Source organism: Pan troglodytes, chromosome 2 (genome assembly GCF_028858775.2).
Source record: "Pan troglodytes isolate AG18354 chromosome 2, NHGRI_mPanTro3-v2.0_pri, whole genome shotgun sequence".
Taxonomy (NCBI): Eukaryota; Metazoa; Chordata; class Mammalia; order Primates; family Hominidae; genus Pan; species Pan troglodytes.
In genome coordinates this window covers 103,094,124-103,106,542 of record NC_086015.1, presented here as the reverse complement: position 1 = coordinate 103,106,542, position 12,419 = coordinate 103,094,124, and the positions used below count along the sequence as shown (strand labels likewise).

Genomic DNA, 12,419 nt, shown 5'->3' with positions numbered 1-12,419 from the left:
TCAAGATCAAGGTGCCAGCAGATTGGGTGTCTAGTGAAGACCCACTTTCTGGTTCATAGATGACACCATTTTGCTGTATCCTTACACGATAAAAGGGGCAAGGGAGCTCTCTGGAGTCTCTTTTATAAGAGCACTAATTCTGTTCATGAGGACTTTGCACTCATGATCTAATCATCTCCCATAGGCCCCACCTCCTAATATCATCACTTTCGGAGGGGGGTTGTCATATTTTAACATATGAATTTGGGGACATAAACATTCAATGTATAGCAGCAGGGTAAAGGGTTCAATAATGACAGAGTGGAAGAGCTCCGATGTTTTGGAAAGAACGGTAGGGAACGACATCTGAGGAAGTAAATTTTGGATAGAGATGTGAAGATTGAGAGATGTATCTCTCTTAAGACAATGTATGGGGAAAAAAGGAAAGAGTCCTGTTTACTACAATGTTAGTTGAAGGTACCTTTCACTAATATAGACTCATTTCAAAAGTATGTTCTTCATCCATGCCTGACCTCATTTTGAATTCTTTATTTACGATATTCTTTTTTCCTGGAAGATAATTATTTTCCTTTTATTTCTCTGTAGATTTCAGTCCTACCATATAGTTTTCTCTGCTTGTCATAACAAAGTATCTCAGACTGGGTGGCTCAGTAGAAATTAATTTTCTCACAGTTCTAGAGACATTGAAGTCCAAGATCAAGATATTGGCAGAGTTGGATTCTGCTGGAGCCTCTCGCCTTGGCTTGTAGACGGCAGTCACCTCCCTGCGTCTTCACACAGTCTTTCTTCCATGTGTCTGTGTCCTAATTGCCTCTTCTTATTTACCAGCCACACTGGTCACCCTAGTGACCTCATTTTAACTTAATTTCCTCTTTAAAGACCCTATTTTCAAATATGCTTAAATTCTGAGGTACTTGAGGTTCAACATATGCATTCTGGGGGATGCAACTCAGCCCATAACACCTTCTTTCCTCCAGACCAGCTCTATTCCTGCCTCCTCTGTGAAGCCTTCCCCACCTTCTCCATCATTGTTATTCTCCTAAAGTTTAATACAAAGTCAAATGTAATTGTAACCAAGCTTATGTTTTTTTCTTGTTGTTTTTTGTCCGTTAGACTAAACATGATTGTAAGCTTTCTGAGGACAAGAATAATTTGACTTCTCAATATTTACTGATGGATCCTTATCATCAAAAGTCTTAGTGTGTTGATAGGGGCTTTCAAAAATACCTAATTCAGCTTCACTCCCCATTGAAAATTTTACCTACAGAGGTTGTTGATAGAAAGCCCTCGTATTTTTGACTTGGATATTAATAATGATGGGAACATTTAAAAAGCAGCTCAGTATTTTGTACAATTTTGTTGCTTTTTAAATTATCTAAACAACTTTTAGAGAGACTTACCTTTCTTGATTCACATATGGAGGTGCACATGCAGCTTACTATTCGTGGTGGAGGAAGGGAGGGCATGTTGAGAAAATGAATCCCAAAACTTGGTCATAACATAAAAGATGGGCACATGACCTTTTATTGTTGTGCTAAGATCATTTTAAATAAGCCCACCTTAGGGTCATCTGATCAAGGATATGTACCTTTGTTGCAAAATTGATTAGTATTAAGAGATATTAACGACTCTAACTATATTGATCTATGACCCTCAGGTAAGTAACTCAGCATTATCTCAACATTGTTTTTTATTTACTGGAAAAAAGTCCCAGGTACTGTGTAGTCATGAGGTGCATAATGATGCTTCAGTCAGCAAAGGACCATATTTATACTAGTGGTCCCATGAGAATATAATGGAGCTGAAAAATTCCTGTCGCCTAGTGAGGTCTTAGCCATCATAATGACTGTGGTGCAATGCATTATCTTTTCTATGTTTAGATATATTTGGATACACAAATACTTACCATTGTGTTACAGTTGCCTACAGCATTCAGTACAGTAACATGCTGTATAAGTTTGTAGCTTAGGATTAATAGGCTATGCCACGTAGCCTAGGTGTGTAGCAAGTGGTACCATCTAGGTTTGTGTAAGTACACTCCATGATGTTTGTACAATGACAAAATCAGTTAATGGTGCATCTCTCAGAACATATTCCTGTTGTTAAATGACACATAACTATACTTCAAATACTTTATATCATTAATCCCATATCCATTTCTTAGGTCTTTTTTGACATTACAGTTTCTAATTGATAATATCCCCATCCTATATTTATATGATTGATTATTTTACTGAAATTCAAGACTGTATACAGTTATTCCTGTTACATTCCTAGTCAAAAATTGAAAATTGTTATTTAATTACGTGTAGGAGCTGCCATCCAATATATTAGCTAACAAAGTTCCAGCTTCGTTTTACAAGGTACAGATCCATCTAACTGTACAGTCAGTTTTCTCCATCTTGTCTTCCAAATATCAAGGCCCTCCTTTTGCATGAAATAAGGAATTCTTCTGTTACATAAGACAAGCTCTTAGACAGGCTTTCTTACTCTTTGGTTTTCTGACTAGGAATACAAGCTTAAAGTATTCATTAAGTCACAAAGCCACTGGCAAGGTAAATATGCTGAGATGGAGCCTGATATAGTTTGGCTCTGTGGCCCCACCCAAATCTCATCTCAAATTGTAATCCCCATATGTCAAGGGAGGGACCTAGAGAGAGGTGATTGGATCATGGGAGTGGATTACCCTGTGCTATTCTCATGATAGTGAGTTCTCATGAGATCTGATGGTTTAAAAGTGTTTGGCAGATCCCCCCCAACCCCGCACCTTGCGCACGCGTGCTCTCTCTCTCCTGCTACCTTGTGAAGAAAGTTCTTGCTTCTCCTTCTCCTTGCATCATGATTATAAGTTTCTTGAGGCCTCCCCAGCCATGTGGAACTGTGAGTCAATTAAACCTCCTTTCTTTATAAATTACCCAGTCTCAGGTAGTTCTTTATAGCAGTGTGAAAATGGACTAATAGCCCAAATAAATAAGCCTGTCAGATTCTGGTCAATCAATCACATGGAGGCAGTGGGCAAGACCATCCAATGAACATTTACTGGTTTTGGTCAATCTGCTCATTTACATCTACTGGGATGGCTATAAATGTAAAACAGCCTAAATTATATGCTTCACTAACAAATTCTGAATTCTGTAAGTAAGAGCAGCCAATCATCCCCATGTACTAGCTATAGGCAGATAATGACCTCATGGGACCAACAAAACTTGAGAAGTCAATTAGGTTGTGCCCCCAGCTCTAGAAATGAACCACACACATAATGCCTCTGAAATGAGTGGCCAACCACCACATTCCAAAGGTTCTCCAGAGGAGATTTTACAACATTCCCTAGTAACCAATTGTAGGATTTCACATTAGATTTCCTAATATCTAATCTGAATCTCTTCTGCCGAACTGTAAGCTCATTGCCTTTTTTCCACTCTCAAAGGAGTTGGGAAACATCTGGAGAATATTTTTCTTAAAATAATAGCTCATGTATTTGAAGTTTGCAATTAATTTTTTTTTTGTTTCTCTAACTGGAATAGTGTCAGCTGCTAAACAGTTTATAAAACACTTGGGAAAACCCCTAAAAAAGAAATTCTAAAGTAGAATATATATTTTTTCTTTCCTTAATATGAAAGCATCATTGCTTTCAGAGCAGAAAATACCTAAGTTTTAGTTCAGACCCAAGTAAGTCACCTATCCTGACTAGGCATTAGTTCCCTCATTTGCAGAATGAGAACATTAGCTATATGACTTTGAGGTCCCTTCTACTTCTAAAGTTTTTTGTAATTGTGAATGTGAAGAACATATCCATACTTACAAATAAATAATATCAGGGGCCGGGTGCGGTGGCTCACGCTGGTAATCCTAGCACTTTGAGAGGCTGAGGCTGGCGGATCACCTGAGGTCAGGTGTTCGAGACCAGCCAGGCCAACATGGCAAAACCCTGTCTCTACTAAAAATACAAAAATTAGCTGGGCATGGTGGCACATGCCTGTAATCCCAGCTACTCGGGAGGCTGAGGCAGGAGAATTGCTTGAACCCAGGAGGTGGAGGTTGCAGTGAGCTGAGATGATGCCACTGCACTCCGTCCTGGGCAACAGAGCGAGACTCCATCTCAAACATAAATAAATAAATAATAATAATAATTTTAGGAACTGAGGTACTCAAGCCTTTGTATGTCAGAAAGTTAGATCAATCTCATACTTGCAGTTACTTTTCAATATTACACTCTCCCTTCTTACAGTTGGCGATGGAATAATGATGGAGACTTTGTACACCCCCTAACCCCCTTAAATATTCCTCTGGTCAAATAAGATATACTTGTCCAGAAACCAAAGAAAGAAATAAGAAACGTGGTTTAGGGACAATAATGATAATAATCCATGGCTTTTTTATCTTACCACATTCAAAGGTTGAATACAAATGTGAAGCTTACTGAGAAACCTTTAAAAAGTGGCTATAAAAGATAAAAACTTCATACAATGTGTGTGCTCAAAAATTCCTGCAGTCATTCAGCAAATATTGATGTAGGCTTCCAGTCATAAGAATGACAAGTACAAAGTATGCACATTGGAAAGGGGAAATGGGTGGTTAATGAGTGTGACATAGTCACGTTTTAGGAGCAACAACAATTTTGTAAGAAAAATGGAAGATCTAAAATCCAGAGGCAGCTCTACAGTAAAGTAGGGCATTGGTAGGGCTCTGCAAGAATAAGGTCCTTGCCATTCTGTGGACCTGGCGATACACAGCAAGGTGAGTTCCTTCTTAGTATGGCTCTAGAAGGACTGCAGAACACTGTTACTTACATGAACAGCTTTCTGTTCATGCACTAGTACATGCACTAGTACAGTTTGTGTAACCAACACAATGTAAAATGAGTGTTTTAAGGCCTTTTGCAAGGGAGAGATGTGGGGAAATTTCATCTAATGTAATCCATTAAAGTGGACATCGTAAAAATGTTTATTTAGAGCACACAACTATAATGTATTACATAAAATATAAATTTTATAGTACATTTCTTGGGGATCCAATTGTTGAAGTTTTGTTTAGCTAAGGTTATTTTGAATCATATAACCCTAAATGACTTGATATTAAAAGTTAAGCCAAAGTTAAGTTTCTATCTTACATGGGGAGAATATTAAATCATATCAATAGCACTTGGAAAATAAAAATAATTAATCAATGTTTTCTAAAATTGGTTCCTCCTACCCCCTCACCCACCACCACACACAAAGACACCATTCAGTCAGAATGGCAATCCTACTAAAGTTGCAATATTTAGTCCTGACAATTTCTGAATTATAAAAGAACTAAAACATCTTGACAATTTCTTGGTCAGTGAAAATGTGGATTTGTTCTTTCCTTGGGGCATGGTTCAGGAGTAGCAGAAATCATTCCACAGGACTGTTCCCAACAATGAATTTAAACTGAAAAACATTTAGTTCTAAACCTGGGGCTAAGCCTAAAATACTCAATTGTGATAAATTGTCAGCCACAGAGAGGGCAGCCTCTAAAATCCACCACTTTTCAACCACAGCCCCATCTAGATAATTAGCCTGCGTGGTAACATCCTGCCCTTTGAACAAAGGCAAAGCTCGGAGAGCAACCAAACCACAGCTATCTTGGTATTGGAAGTTCCATTTATTTAAGGGGTGGAATTTATTTTGAGGGATAGAGAGATGGATGTGGTGTCTGGGAGGAAAAATCATAAGGTTTTCACAGTTAATCCACTGAACATTTTTCAAAGAAAAATGGAAGTGGAGAAAGGAAAGGGCAGAGTATTATGTAACAGATGCCAGGTCTTCAGGATATATCAGTTAAGGAGGCTGAGAGTGTAAAGGACTTTTCTTTTTATGAGCAAAACTCATTACAAGGCACCAGAACTTACAAGAACATATGGAATTTCGTTGATAAACATGGATCACAAATGTTATTTCTTAGGACTTAGAGTGTGAGTAGGGCACTGAGCTGGAGATGGGACACTCAGAGTCCTCTCTGTAAACTTCTCTATCATGATATCCTTGTAAACCTTTCGGGGCCTCCTTTACTAAACTGTAAAATGAAGGGAGTGAATTAGATGGGGTTTGGGGGTTGTAGAAGACTAGTGCCTAGAGGAAGTAGTGAGGGGCATGAATGAGTCCAGCTGGCTGACTAGAGTTTGTGATGAAGTTAGCAAGAGCAGAAAGTATGAGCTAAATTGCCTGAATTAAATCCTGATTCCACCACTTATTAGCTGTGTAATCTTAAGCAAGTTACTTAACCTGTCTGTGCCTTGGTTTCTTTTTGATAAATTGCTGCTGATGATAACATTATCTGTCTTATGAGGTTGTTGAGAAGATTAAGGGAATTAATACAATAAAGTGCTTACAACAGTGTCTAATATAGTAAGCACTTTATAAGTGTTAGCTATTATTTAAATTAAAAAAAGAAAACAGGGGTGGTGGTGGAGGAGGAGCAGTGGTAATAATAGATGGGATCTTGAGCACACGTTCCATGACACTTTGCTTCACTGCAGTCTCATCTTGAAGAATTTGTAAGGTAATGGTTTTTGTTTTCACACTGCTCCAGACCTGTTTCGAAAACTAGGCTGACCAATTGTCCCCTGGCTCAATGTTCTTGAGATCGATGATAACTTTTACTCATTTTCAGGATGCTTGTAAGATTCTATTTATATCTATGTTAAAGGTCTTAGGCTTAGCTTGACCTGAATGACAGTATCATGGAGGCATTTTTCTAAATCCCCAGTCTGAGTATGCAATTTAAGACTTCTCATTGCAAGGAAAAATCTCTGAAGTTCTCTTTGTCTGAAGAAAGGCAAGGTAAAGACAGTTTCTAGTAAGTGAGTAACAAATATTATATCTGCTTGCCCACTTCAGTGCAGCGCGTCTCCTACCTGTTAGCCACATGGAAACACTAGTTCAAAGGCTGGATCTCGTCCTGCTCCCTTTCCCCCAGAAAACTGGCCACTCTGAGGCGCCTTCTTTGTATTGACTGCAAAGGGCTTTGGCTTTGAAATTCAGAGAACTGAAGACATTTCTGCCAGGTGATAGCAGCAGGTTCCCCTTGTGGGAGTGACTACAGAATTTAGGCTATCTTTTACTGCTGAAGGAAGTAAAATCCACAAGTAATACATATATAAACCTTTAGGTCAGCAAAATCATCAGCTTACAATCACTTTTTTAGCTTTATCTTTCCATGCTGTTTTGGGGGACTTGAATAATAATATTGCTACAACAAACATTTATTTATTGTTTACCATATTTAAACAGTTATGTCTAAAAGATTCATTCCTTACCCATAGACCTCTACATAATATTGTGTATGAAAAAACACAGAGTTTGTGTATGAAAAAACACAGAGTTTGTGTATGAAAAAACACAGACTTAATTCAGTATATACTTCTTTTTATACATAGTGAAAAGTAGTATCCTCACATCTAAAATGCCAAATAAATCTCGAACAATATTTAGCCATAGGCATTTGTTGAAATACAAAAGGTTAATTTCCCCCCAAGTGAAGCAAGTCTGTAATGCATTTTATTTTGAAAAACTAATTCTTGGTGATAAATTCTAGAAGCTGGTTTGGGGAGGGACATGCCATGTAACAGCTCACTCAAGTGTCTGGGGGAATAGAATCAAACCTTTATCTTTGGGAATTCTCTTTGCACTTAGTTCATAACTGTGCAGAAAGTAGTCTTGACAAATGGCACCATTTTCATCCTGCCTACCCCTTTTCTAAATGTTGAAATACCATCTTGGTAGTATGATGACTGAGAGAGCACCCGAACACTGGATCGATGCTACTCTTCCCCATGCCTACTGTTTTCATTCTTACTCTCCTGATTTTGTGTGCTGAGGTCTCCTGCCAGCTTACAAGAATGGAAAATCCTATATAATAGCCATTCTTCCTTAGAAATTAATAAAGAGTGCCTTTTTTTTTAATTTTAAAAGCCCTGGAAAGAATGATGAAGGGTTGACCGATGGTAAAATATTCTTGAGATCAGTGATAACTTTTACTCATTTTCAGGATACTTGTAAGATTCTCTTTATACCTATGATAAATTTCTTAGGCTTAGCTTGAGCTGAATGACAAGATCATAGAGGCATTTTTCTAAATCTCCAGTCTGAATATGCAATTTAAGACTTCTCATTGCAAGGAAAAAGCTCTGAAGTTCTCTCTCTCTCTACAAAAGTAACCTCTAAGACCCATTTCCTTGTTCGTAAAACCAAGATTGTTGGACTAAGTGACCCCAATGTTACTTTTAGGTCTAAAAACTCACTGTCATTGGCCCTACCCATCTTAGTTATTTTTGTTGTTGTTGTTGTCTTTAATCATGCCAGGGACTGGACAGAGTCAGGCAGTAGGCTATTGGAGTCGAGTATTAACATGAAATGGGATGGGTGTTGAGAAAAAGGAGGGGAGATGAGCATTTTATTATTTTATTATGTCATATTCATGTGAACTCTTCAACAGCATTTTGCAAAGTTCCACAATTCTTTTCTCTGTGATAGTCTTTTGTGGGCCACATCCTTGCCATGAATTTCTGTCTCTTGCTGTGGAAACCAGCCAAGGATACATTATTGACCACCTGCTCACTTTCTTACACAAGATGTCTCCCCAGACTTATTTTCTTTGCTTTCCTCTCCTGCTGGTTTATAGCTTTCCCTTACGTAGCAATAAAACTCTTTGAGAGTTCTCTTCAGGATGAATTAATGCCACTTAAGTGTATTTTCGTTAGCTGCCCTTTGATGGTTCTGTTTAAAAATAAAGGGAGAATTGGGGCAGCTTGGTTCTTATTGAAATTTTCCTTCGTTTTGCTTTAAAGTTACCACTCCTCAGAAACAGTTACACTCCAAGAGAGCTTTGTTAACACTAGAAAAACGTCTGGGAAATATTGTCAGAAGACAAACTTACCATCTTTCAGTAATTTTTTTTCCCATTGGAAAGATATTTACACTATAAAGAGACCCAGCTCAGTCTGTGTGAGCTTTCCTTGTATTCCTTTAAACACCAGAAAGTGTGTCTGAATTCCAGAGAAGCAGAATGCAATCTTGTTCTCCACCCTAATAGCAAACAGATTAAGGATTGGTTGTCATGATTCCAGTTCAACTTTGTGCAGTCTGCAATTTATTTTACTTTCCCCATCTTTTATATTTTATTCATCCATCTGAATCTCACAGTTCTAACTCTGAGAGCTGGGAAATGTGGTGTCTGTCCTGAGCTCGCCACCAGCCTCTGTGACTCAGCTTCTGTAGGTTTCTGGCTTCTCTGCTATAAAACAGTAATAGAATCTGGGTATTGAGGAAAAGATTCCCCCAAGACAGGCACTACTCTCTAGTGGAGTATTTTTCTCAAAGGCGTTCAAACCAGAGCAACTCCATCTTGAATAGGGGCTGAGTGAAATAAGGCTGAGACCTACTGGGCTGCATTCCCAGGAGGTTAAGGCATTCTTAGTCACAGGATGAGATAGGAGACTGGCACAAGATACAGGTCACAAAGATTTTGCTGATAAAACAGGTTGTGGTGAAGAAGCTGGCCAAAATCCACCAAAACCAAGATGGTGATGAAAGTGCCCTCTGGCCCTCCTCTCTGCTTGTTACATGCTAGTTGTAATGCATTAGCATGATAAAGGACACTCCCACGAGCACCATGAGTTTACAAATGCCATGGCAATTTCAGAAAGTTACACTATATGGTCTAAAAAGGGGAGGAACCCTCAGTTCTGGGAATTGCCTACCCCTTTCCCAGAAAACTCATGAATCCACCCCTTGTTTAGCATATAATCAAGAAACAATTATAAGTATTCTTAGCTAAGCAGCCCAAGCTGCTGCACTGCCTATGGAGTAGCCATTCTTTTATTCCTTTACTTTCTTAATAAACTTGCTTTCACTTTATGGGTTTTCCTCAAATTCTTTCTTGTGTGAGATCCAAGAAACCTCTCTTGGGGTCTGGATTGGGACCCCTTTCCGGTAACATTTTCATTTATTCCTAATTTTTTTTGCTTACAAAGTGAAACTAACCAGGGGACATTCAGTGAAGTTTGGGGCAGTGTTGATGACCCATTCCCCTGAGCTCATGACCACACACCACTTTAGATTTCTTGTTTATCCCATTCAACAAACATTTTTGAACTACCATGCTAGGAGCTGTAGAGGATTCAGGCACAACTTAAAGGTCACTTCTGCCTCAATGTCAATCCAAGGCAAAGACAGACATGAAAAAAAGAAATACAAAGAAACCAGTCCTGCTTCCTTTCCTTATCAGACTTTCTGTTTTTTCCCCTTTTCTCTTTTACCTGTGGTTTCCCTGATTCTTTGCCCTTTCCCAGGTTTCTGAGTCCCATCTGGTGCTTACAATCTCATCAGATCACTTTGAACTTGAAACACAGTAAAGACTAATGTCCTTCAGAGGCCACAGTGGGACACTGAATCAAAATCATCTTCTTCCTTACTGGTTCAGGGGCCAACTTCTTGTAAGCAAGAAGGAAATGCCAATGTGATATAAGTAGGGTGGCATTAAAACTCAAAATACCTCCTCCATAGGTCTGCTGTGTGCCTGAAATTTCTATTAAAGTTCCAGAATTGTAAGCAAACAAAATAAGGAATAAATGAAAATAGTCCATGAGATGGTAGTGCCTCTTTTGGAGGGATCTTTTCCTCAATACCCAGATTTTATGACTATCTTGCAGCAGAAAAGCCAGAAGCCTACAGAAGCTAAGTGACTTACCCACAGTCCAAAGATTTGTATGACAGATGATTGATCTATAATGGAGAACAGGACCCAAGAAACTGGGACTCAGGAAATTTAGGAGTATTGGACCTGGGACAGTCTGGGAGGTATAGGTGGATTGCCCTGGCTGGGAATAGGTAGAGAGTAACATGGAGGTACAAGGTAACAGGAACCCTAGAGAAGCCTAGCCTCATCACAAAGCCTCTCTCACAGTTTCTGGGAAGAGAGGCTGGCCATCATGGCACTATTAATTTGTGTCTATCACATCACCACTTAGAGACAAGAGTTAATGTATTCAAGAGGAATCTCCTGCAGCCTGGCCTCCCAGGAAAGGAACTGACCTCCACCAAAGCTCCACGGAAACTGGCTACAGTTTACGCATAAGACGAAAAATCCTGGTCATTGGCAAGGCTTGGACCCCAGCCCTCTTTTCCCACATCTTGCCAAAAGAGGGTCTCGTGCTTTCCAAACATGCACATGGATGGGGCAAATCCTGCCACTAGCCCACCATGTTAAATAGCTAAGTTGTAAGACTTGAACCTCATATGCCAGATGGGAGAGCACCAGACAGCCTGGTGCTTTCTTTAGCCATGATTGATGAGTGGCCAGGAGAGACTGGAGCCCAGGTTCTGCTGTGTCATATTGGTATTTTATCCCTGATCACATCAGGGGAAGGGCTGATGCTTCTCTAATCATGTAGTTTAAATGCTTTATAATCCAAGGGGCAGGAGACCTCTTGTGGTGTCTGACTTTCAGGCCTGCTGGATCATTGTGTATGACCCTAGCCAGGAATGTGCCAACATAACAAGGGATCCTCACACCTACCACTGTTTCTTCCTCTATACATTTTCCCTAATAAACATTGCTTGGCCATTTACTTTGGTTTGCTCAACAACCTGCAGATCATTCTAGTGTTCAACTTGAAGATTGGAGGTCTAAGACTAGAGGAATGCAGAGAAATGCTTTCACCTATTGATTAATTCATTGATCACCTTTTTTAGTACTTAGCAAGTGCTGAGACACAACAAGTGCTGGAGACTCACTAATGAGTGGAGAATGAGGCTCCTGTCCTGGAATGACTCACAGTCTAGAGGCGTTGCCTAGCTGAGGAGTTCACTGCTCAGACTCCTTCCCTCTGTCAGTTTCAATCTCTGTGAAATGAGTAACAGGGAAACATTAAACTCTTGTTCACGTGTGTTGGGCTGGATATGAACAGCCCAACACACATGTTGGGCTTGGGTAATAGTTGCCAACATTTTTACAATCTCATGCTGGCTTCTCTCCATCTCCCAGCATGTGATTAGGCTTCTTCTGCTCTCCAATCCTTGATGTGTATCCATAAAAAACAAACTTATTTTAATATCAGTCTGAACAAGACTTGCAAAAGAATGCAAATGGAAGACATTGCGTAGCAAACATAAATAGCTTTTGAATGATCTCTATGAGTACCTGGCCTTATACAGGTGCACACTGAAAAAAATGATGAGTTATTCATAAGAACTCTGAGGCAGGCTAAGAATTACTAAATATACATATTTTTTGGCATATAATGATATTCTGGATTTTTTTAGAGGAACCATACTAGATTCTTACTGCTGGGTTCTACTTGTTCTGGCTTCTAACACAATCAAATAGCACCATAACTTGTGAAGAAAATTCTTTTTTAAAAAATATATGTTTATCGGGTTGGGCGTGGTGGCTCATGC

The 12,419-nt window shown here is 39.2% G+C and overlaps 1 protein-coding gene across 7 annotated transcripts in view; it reads right to left on the bottom strand.

The window, feature by feature from the left end:
• Positions 1-12,419, bottom strand: part of COL8A1 (collagen type VIII alpha 1 chain) — a 160,496-nt gene that overhangs the window by 12,864 nt on the left and 135,213 nt on the right. The window lies entirely within an intron of this gene.